Source organism: Mytilus edulis, chromosome 7, assembly GCF_963676685.1.
Source record: "Mytilus edulis chromosome 7, xbMytEdul2.2, whole genome shotgun sequence".
In the NCBI taxonomy this organism is placed as follows: Eukaryota; Metazoa; Mollusca; class Bivalvia; order Mytilida; family Mytilidae; genus Mytilus; species Mytilus edulis.
Genome location: NC_092350.1, coordinates 76,049,631 through 76,059,724, shown reverse-complemented (window position 1 = coordinate 76,059,724; position 10,094 = coordinate 76,049,631). Strand labels below are relative to the sequence as shown.

At 32.3% G+C, this 10,094-nt stretch overlaps 1 long non-coding RNA gene across 4 annotated transcripts; it reads right to left on the bottom strand.

Moving 5' to 3' along the window:
• Window positions 1–1,176: 1,176 nt before the first annotated feature.
• LOC139482215 (uncharacterized) lies at window positions 1,177–7,569 on the bottom strand. Of its 4 annotated transcripts, XR_011654794.1 has the most exons (5): window positions 6,776–6,930; window positions 5,104–5,233; window positions 4,025–4,180; window positions 3,148–3,248; window positions 1,177–1,266 (listed from the first exon to the last, which is right to left on the bottom strand). It is a non-coding gene; the product is annotated as an uncharacterized lncRNA (long non-coding RNA). The 4 variants fall into 4 exon arrangements; XR_011654796.1 differs by lacking the exons at window positions 5,104–5,233; window positions 6,776–6,930 and adding an exon at window positions 7,349–7,569; XR_011654795.1 differs by lacking the exon at window positions 5,104–5,233 and having other exon boundaries at window positions 6,776–6,925.
• Window positions 7,570–10,094: the final 2,525 nt, after the last annotated feature.

The window sequence follows — 10,094 nt, the reverse complement described above, 5'->3', positions numbered from 1 at the left end:
TCAGTATTTTTTAAAATTTTGGATTCAGAAGAATAAAATGCTACAAGTAGCGAAAGTTCACCAAAGTTTCATGAGAATTCAGTGGCGGATCCAGAACTTTTCCTAAAAAGGGGGGGGGGGGGGGGGGGGGGGGGCGCTGACTGACCTAAGGGGGGGGCCCACTCCAGTCATGCATCAGTGATTCCCTATATAATCAACCAAATTTTTCCCACGAAAGGGGGTCCCAGGGTCCCGCAGGGCCCCCCTGGATCCGCCTGTGGAATTGCTGAAAGTATTTTTGAGTTATTGTCCAATAACTGGAAAATTCCCTCTTTTGTAATGAATAAAACCCCATAACTCTGAACTATAAAATCTAAAATTTATATAATTCTAAAGGGACCTTACATCAATAGATATAAACAATTCACCAAAGTTCAATAAGAGCTGCTGAAAGTATTTTTGAGCTATTGTTTGAAAACTGGAAAATTCCCTTTTTTTAATGATTAAAACCCTGTAAATGGGAAACACAAAAAATTTCAAATTTATAAAAATTGAAAGGGAGTTTATGTCAAAAGATATAAACAATTCACCAAAATTTCTTGCAAGTTGGTGAAAAGTCTTTTTAAATGATTGTCAGAAAACTGGAAAATTTCCCTTTTTTTAATTAATAAAACCCTATAACTCAGAAACTTAAAATCTAAAATTTATAAAAATAAAGGATCTCACCTCAATAAATATAAACAATTCACCAAAGTTTTAGGCAAATTGGTTTAAGCCTTTTTGAGTAAATGTCTGACATGTTGACGATGGATGGACAGACAACAGTATACCATAATATGTCATGTAACCAGGCCTATAACAATAACTGTGAGAAGACAGTTTTGTGTCATTTCTGAGTTGATTAAATGTTTCATAAGTTATCCCATGGAAACTGTTCATGGCAGCATGTCCAGTCTGCCTTACTTGAACAGAGTACTAACCAGTTTTCTATTGGTTAATAAAACATAAAATTTCAATGAAAATTATGTTAAAGATGAATTGAAACATTATCCAATATGCCTTAATTAAATGGATTTTGATGAAGTTGTTAAATTAAAGTGCTTGTTTTTTCAGAGCAACTAATCCTAGATATACTTCAGTCTCAAACATAGCATTTTTTTGGGGTGATCGATACCATTGTAGGTACTGGACTTCTTTCAACATCACCAGACAGCTGTAGGATTAACATTTTGAAGTTCTTTCAGTACCTGCTTGCTAAAACCTTCACTATTGTTACTTCATTACATCCTGAAACAATAAACATATAGTTATATATTTGTATCATATATGTAATATTAAAAACAGTAGTTTTATATATTTGATAAATAGCCTGCTGTTTAATCTGTATTGCTCAACTTTCTGGCACACGAAATGCAACTATAAAAAAGATCTCAATGAAATACCATACAAAACACACAAAAAATAAAAATAAACAAAATAATTCTATGAACAACAATGACTCAAACTGTAAGGTAACACAGGTGCTTCCAATAAATAATTAAGCATTTCTCTTGAACGCTTTCAAAACAGAAGTAAATCTCAGGTGCTAGGGGTCAGAAAGCAGTTGATATTTACTCTCCTGTTTAAATATATGATAAAGCGTACAAAACATGACGAAATCTGTATCACATGCCATACAAGATATCTTGTATAGTTAAAAAGATATCTTATACAGTTTATAAGATATCTCATATAGTTTAGGAGATAATGATGAGAAAATTGAGAATGTGTCAAAGAGACAACAACCCGAATATAGAACAGACAACAGACAACGGCAGAAGGTCATTTACACATCAGACTGTGCTGGCTACCCAAACTTTAGATACACCAAACCAGACCCTTTTCAGAAACATGCAATATGTGGTTTTAATTTTAGAATTCATTTATACATTTCAATGTGTTCTACAAGGATCGCCAGTACTATATACACCTTTCAAATAAAACTCAATTACCAAACTATATTCTATATATTTTGATATTTACACCTTAGTTATGCCTATTCTGTTTTAAATACTTTCTACTTTCAAGTATGGTTTTTTTTTCTGGCCCAATTTGGTGGTGGTACATGTTTATATAAAGTCTATTTGAATTTTTTGGCTAAAAATTCTGCTCAAACCAATGCTTAGGGCTATCTTATACTTGCAGTGATTTTTTTTTGGCTCTGTGTTGAAGGCTTTAATACTGTAAATAGTTAAGAAAAAGTGCAATCAAGCCCTGATCCTTTGATTTTTGTGTGTGCTTATAGAGCCTTGAAAACAAATAAAATCCTGTGGACATCCATACTCTTATTATGTGAAGAAACATCCTACTATATCCTACTAAGCTGTATCTCAAAAACTGTAGGAGGAGAAAGCCGGAAAAAACAATGTACTCTTATAGAGAAAAACAGACAGTGGGATAGACAGGGTTAATTAATTGAGCTTTTACATTTTGTAAGATTTAGTTTACCAAAAAAATAATGAGACAAATGTCAAAAAAATATAATAGGCACAGCAACTGTGCAAAATGTCATTGGCCTAAGTGTTTTGGGGCTTATACAAGACAAATCTCATAATATGAGATTTCTTACAACAACAAAATATACGCTAAATTTCACATTAATATAATATACACATTGCACTCCTTCCTAAACATTTTGAACATATATATCAATAAAAACAAATACTGATTTTAAAGAATCACATTAAATTCCTTACAATACCAAATCCTTAAAAATAAGTTTTTCTCAGAGGATTTGCATTTATATGAGGTCAATATTGCAATACTTTTAGAAATTGTTGACTACGGTACATTTGGTTGTGGATTGAGAGTTGTCTCATTGATAACCAAACCACATCTTTTTTTTTTATATAGAATCATTCCTCCCTTTAAGATTATTATATAAAATAAATGGTGATATGATGTTGTCAACTACATAATATGGTAAACAGACTTTTTCTACTATTCTATAAAACTGGAAAAGTCTCACCCATAATTATAAAGACTATGTTATCCTTTAAAGTTTTGCTACAGATCATATCATTAATTGTTCTCTTAAGTAAGAAATTTATGCGCTTCACAATAAGCATGATTGAAAGTTTGTCAAAGTAGCAATAAACATTACGTTAGTCATACAAGAGAAAAGTATACCTTTCTTCTCAACATCAGAAATAGGACTAAAAAAAAAGCTTGATCACAATTGTTGTCTTTTCTTTGAGCACATAGACCAACTGTTTTTGGTACATATATCCCTATAAAAAGAAAGTTAAAATGGAGATTTTAGTTATCTCGTAAGTTAACTAGGGTATGTAGAAAACCCTACATTAAACTTGCTCTACAAAACACTGTCAAGAATATTATTTTGTCTAGACCATTATTAGTTATTCCATGTGAAGGACAATTTTTTTTTTCAAAATAATATTGTAATACTAAACTCTAGTTACTAACTAAATAGTAACACATTATTCATTTTTTTTAAATTAATTTCATTGAATAAACTGTTCTGCTTGTCCTTCTCCAAATAATAACTCTTGACATGAAGATGCATGTAAAACTAATAGAATAGGCTTGACAAAATGCTGGAGGTCATGCACATTAAGTTAAAAGGTAAATTGGGAATCTGTATACTGTCATAATATTATTGAACTATTAACCCTTTTAATCAGTACAATATAAAAATGTCTTCCATAATAAGTTAATATCCTTAATCATCTAAACATCTTCCTCTTATGTCAGCAGAAAATAATACAATTATTGATATAGCTATTCACATTCAAATCATGCAAAAAACTGTAAATATGGTACATATGGACCAGTAATTCTATAGATTGAAATTGCCTTAGTACATCAGCACCTGTATACAAGTATCTGAGTATGTTTTGAAAATGTAAAAGATTAGTTTCCCATGTTAACTTACTGGTGATTCAGTAAAAACAAAAAATATTGAAGCAACAATATACCTGTGACCTGTCTCAAACCTACTTATATTCAATTTTTGCTTAAAAGTATCATTAACATCTCATATCACCTTGTAAGGGAAAAGTAAGAGTGTGCATTGAAACTCAATCAATGCCACTTTCCTCTTTTTGCTGGATGTTGAATCTTCCAGTCTAGTGTGTGGTCTGTTTCGGGCAAAAACTATCTAATCTTTGGTGGATTTTTAGTAAAGCAGATTCTTTTCATTCTACAATAAATAAACAAATTTCAATATATGTTCTATTTGTTTTACATGCAATGTATCAAGTTTCATTAAAACCATTCACATTGGGAGTTTTGCTTAAAAGATACTACAATAAGTCTTCAATTATCTCCCCTTTATAAATTATGACTCAAATAAATGGGGAATGTGTCAATGGGACATAGATGATGCACCCTATGCATATCATATAAAGTTATAAAGGGACATAACTGAAGAAGAGTAAAATTGACCCTACCCAAATGTGCATGTTGATTTGCGGTGTCAGATCAGTATTGTGTATAAGTTTTATTACATTTGTTTGAGACTAACTTATGTTTGAGAAAGGAAGCAAAAATTCAGCATTTATTTCCATTTTTTCAGCTTATTACCACAAAATACTTTTGTTACACAGCATAGTTATGATCCATTTGTAAACTTTGGGAAGTACGGATGTGCAAAAGAATGTAGACATACAGCCGGACACGGGTAGAACTTTGTGTCCTCTCATCATTTCAAGGTATAAGAGGAAAAACCTTGCAAGACGATCTCAAAACAGACAGACCAACATGTATCATGATTCCTATGTTATCGTAGTTTGTTGTGGTATTAGTTAAGAAATAGTTCATGGAAGCCAAAGATTGTTGGAAATTTACACATGGCCTGGGCTGAGATATTCAAATTTTATCCTGAGCGTTAGCGAGGAATTAAATTTATGAATTTCAGGCCATTTGTAAATTTCCAACAATCTATGGCTGCCATAAATTATTTCGATTCTAATAGGATAAATACGGTCATTAAAAAATTGAAGTAAGGGTTGGTATTTTGTGTGTTTGGCTGTTCTTTTTTATTCCTTGTTAGATCAAGCTCAAACATTCTAATAAATCTGTAGCTTGCATGGATTGTTTCGTGAATAACTGCTCGAATAAAACCTGTTTAATTCTTTTACTTCTCAATCCCAACATTTGCCATATTTAATTTACATGTGTTTCTTGTAAGCGACTGTCAAATTCAAAATTGACATTTCGTAACCAAAGAGCCGCCATGTTGACTTGCTGAAATCTGTAAATATTAGTATAATGCATTAAAATAGAAAATAAAACACATAAATACATCAGAAATCCATTTATCATACAAATTTCTATTGTTCACGTAACGGAACACCTTTAACTCTAGCGTTTTCATTTGTATGACGTCATGTTTTGAAATGACTTGAATTCGCCAAAAATATTAATAGACTTTCGTGAATTTAATTTAATTTTGATATTGTTGATTTCTCTGAACTCTTGGGCATTAATTTTTTTATTATGCATCTGAAAAAGAATAAAAGTTCTTTTGTCTTTTTTAATTGCCATTTTTAAAACAATAAAATCGGCAAAGAGTTTGCAAAGTAGGTTACAATACATGTGGATTTACGTGGGAGGTATGTTGTAACAGCCATTATTATGTACATCTCTGAGTCTGTGCTAAGTATAGATATATTGAGAATTTTATCACGGTGTTGTTTACAAAGCAAAAGCAGCCCATTATATTATGTACTTTCATTCCACTGAGCATTCATTCCGGGTATAACTGTTTATTATCACATATTTTGTACTGATATGTACGTTTTTGCATGGCCAATAATAGCCGGAAGTCAAGGTTGGTTATCAGCCCTCGGGGACGATATCGATATCAGCCCTCGAAATCCATATCAAGCCCCCGAGTTTAACTTCCGGTAATCTGTCAATCAAAGGCTATTTGTAAACAAGTTGAACACAATGAAAAGAAATTTAAAAAGTTACAAATGTGCTGTAGAAGAAAAAAGTAGAAATCACAAAAGTTCCCGTAAAATTTTGACGTCATGAAGAATTTAGAAAATATATGACGCCACACTGGAATGAGTATCGATATAGGATTCTTCCTAAGCATTTTTTAACATTTGTAATTTAACACTTTAAAGTCGTTTAATATTTGCAATTCTTAGAATTAATATGTTTATTGTTAATTATTTCTGAAACTTTTTACAAAACGTTGTTAACCTACTGTGATACTTTTTTTTTAACTCACATTGATACATTTATTTATTTTTTTCGTTGAATATCTTTTGATTTTTGATGAAATATCAAACATAATTTGTTGTAAGCTATTTGTTTTCTCCTGCTTGAAAATATGTGATAAATAGATTATAACATGTCATTTTCCATATGGTCCATGGTATCAGCCCACGACCCATATCAAGCATTATAGGACTAGTTGCATGGTCTACAGTTAGTTATTCTATACCAGCTGAACCCTTATTATATTAAAATTAAGTTTTAGTGGCAGTGATTCATGCAACATAATTCTGCAAGTTTTGTGCAATAAACAGATAAACGTTCTGCAATATAATGTGGGCTTCTGGATCTCTGAGTGTGGTGTTATCAATAAATAAACTAATATGTCTTGGTAAGCTTGCATTTAATGTAGCACCATTCTCATATTATCCCTGATAAACAAATGTATTTTTTCATGTTGTTTTGCCTTCAACTTTTAAGGGGGAAGTTTTTGCACTTGCAGTAAGACATATGTATTTCATTCTAATATTTTGGAGTAGATAGATATAACATTTCTCTATTAATCAACCTGATGAAAGAAAGTTTCTGTCTCCTATTATAAATTGTCCCACTTTCTAGGCCAGAATTAACCAGTCAAAGTGAAAGTGAAAGTGAAATTGACTAAACGGAAAATAAATTTCACAACTTCCGGTCCAAACGTATGAAACAATTCCGGACAGTACCACTGCCACTGTACATTTTGCTACATGTATCGGCCTCAGCTCTGGGCTGACCGAGAGGTTGCGCGTTTTGCAGTTAAAAACGACGTCGTTAATCAATATAAACGTTTGACAAATATTTATGTTTAGCAAATATAACTCAATTTTTCATGACACGTTCAATTAGATTCATCGATCTGCGGGTGGGTTTTGGTTAACACTACAGTCAAGTTAATCATGATCAGTGTTAGCTGGTTAGTGCAATAAAATGTGTTCCAGTTTAAACTAAAGACAGGCTCGTTTAATATTCTACAATAAAACGTGCTTTAAGTCAAATCAAAAAGGGACGGGTCGAGGAATAGGAATTATTGGAAAAAAACTTCGTAGTAGGTAATATGTATAATTGTTTACAAATTAAAGTATGCATTTAATTCTCAACTTACTTGAATCTTTATTTTACATGATGCAGCGTTAGTCGTATCATGACAAGATGCAAAAGTTTGGTCAATTAATGCGGTAACAATGACCTCTACACTCTCTGTTTGCATGTGGCTTGAAAGTTTTGGGGTATTGTTTTTTTTGTATGATTATACAAGAACTACAATGATTGGCCAATGTTCAGCCTCTATGTCATACCAAAATATCTGTGTTTTTTACTTGAATAAGATAACCCCATACTCAGTTTATCCTATGTGAACACGTTCTCATCTAAAATTAGAAATTCTCATATGCCACTTAACTTATTTTTGTGTGAAAAGGCTACAACATTTGGAAATATTGATATATTTCGCGTAAAAAACTGACTGTATAGCATTAACAATATTTGTTTGTCATCTTTTGGCAAGATTTGTGATCTTTCTTTGTAAATGCGAACCAAAATTTCATTATTTTATCATAAACGTTTTTCATAGGATGCTAGAATGAACTATTTTAACAGCAAGGAAATAGTTCAAGTAAATAAACCTTAAAAAAATACTCATTCTGCATTTTTGTTATACTTTTATGTCATTTTTGAAATATATACATAACATAACATTTACCCATCTTTATTTCAGATGTTTCAATGAAAAGAATGCTAAATTAAGTCTTTTTTCTCTTACTTGCATTTTTCAGGTCTGTATGCCTGCATACCACCCTGGTGTGTGCTAAAACCTCACTGTATGTGTATATTAGAATTTGTCAGGTCTGTATGCCAGCATACCAACCTGGTTAATGCTAAACTCTCACTCTATGCATATACAAGTAAATTTCAGGTCTGTATGCTAGCATACCGACCTGGTTAATGCTAAAATCTCAATCTATGCATAAACTAGCATTTTTCAGGTCTGTATGCTAGCATACCGACCTGGTTAATGCTTAACTGTCACTCTATTCACATCCTAGTATTTGTCAGGTCTGTATGCTAGCATACCGACCTGGTGTATGTTAAACTCTCACTCTATGCATATATACTAGTATTTGTCAGGTCTGTATGCTAGCATACCGACCTGGTGTATGTTAAACTCTCACTCTATGCATATACTAGTATTTTTCAGGTCTGTATGCTAGCATCCCGACCTGGTGTATGTTAAACTCTCACTTTCTGCGTATATAAGTATTTGTCAGGTCTGTATTTCTGCATACAAATCTGGTGTATTTAGAACCTTTAATATATTTATTTTGGCATAGTTAAGGTCTGTATGCCTGTATACGAACCTAGGATATGTAAACCGATTTTTTAAAATTTATTTTGGCTTTTTTCTGCGAGGTACTTGTATGCCTGTATGGATTTTAAAATTTTATTCTGGATTCATGTTTGTATTGGCAAGTGTATGATTGTGAAATGAAAAGGTAGAATTACATGGATGTAAGGAATTACTTATGAATAGCCTTCAACTTCATTTGAATTTGAAAGAAAGCTCTTAATTCTTAACTGCAACACTCAGGGGTTTATTCCCTTATACCAACCCGCTTTTCAATAAACCCTTGTAAAACAATGGAATTCATGGGTTTGATTGTCGGCATACCAACATATAATCATATACCCATTGGAACATAAAAGTTTGCATATTTGTTTGACATTTTCAGTTCACGGTATTCTTGCATACAACACTGGTGTACGGTGAAAACTTATTTTTCTTGCATGGATACATACAAGCTTTAATTGCTTGTACACCCATCTATGTTTTATTGAATTGCAGTTTTACATACATTCTTGTATTGTCAAACCTTGCTAGTGTTCAGTAAGCTTGTGTTATTGTGTATGGTTTGCCCCCAGTCTTCAATGTCAGCATATTTGGTGGCACTTATTAGATATTTTAAAGCAAGCTGAATGGTTTGCATTCTAACCAGCCTTATATTGTATTCAAATTTTGAATTGCAAAACTATCATTTTTCATCATTCTCTAAGTTATAGACTTCAAGAGGGTCGAAAGATACCAGAGGAACAGTCAAATTCATAAATCGAAAAAAACCTGACAACACCATGACATGAAATATACAAATTAAAGTACACAAGAAACAGCATAGAAAACAAACAAAGTCTGAGCAACACGAACCCTAACCAAACACTGGGGATGATCTCTGGTGCTCCAGAAGGGTAAGCAGATACTGCTCCACATGTGGCACCGTCGGGTTGCTCATGTTTTTACAAACCCGATAACTAGCTTTATACAGTAAGTCAAATTCATGAAAAGGGAAGGGGATTGTAGTTATGACGTGAGAAACATATCCGATATCATCTGTGAAACGGTTATTCCATAACGGTCAACCAACTATATACTATGGTAACAATTGTGTATACACTGGAGTTGTAAAAACAAATCCTTCAACCAGCAGGAAAGCCAAAGAATTGATGCCTTTTCTAGTGAAGCCATGCATACATTATTAGCAGGAACAGCAAAAAGACTGGTGTTGTTCATTGGTGTCATCGTTTTCTAGGAAGGCATTGGTTTAACCTATCCAGTCACTAAGAAGTGTTACAATTGAATTCATAAGCAACACATAAATAGTTACATGAAAGGTATAGCCAATGTTTGAATAATGCTGAAACGAGAAATGGAAACTACATATTATATACATATATATATAATTTATTTTACATGCGAGTAAATATTTTACACTTCACTTTAACATTGATGTGGCGTGGTCAACTACATCAAAGATTTGATGGTCAATTATACTTAATTTGTTGTATGATCTTTCATCTTG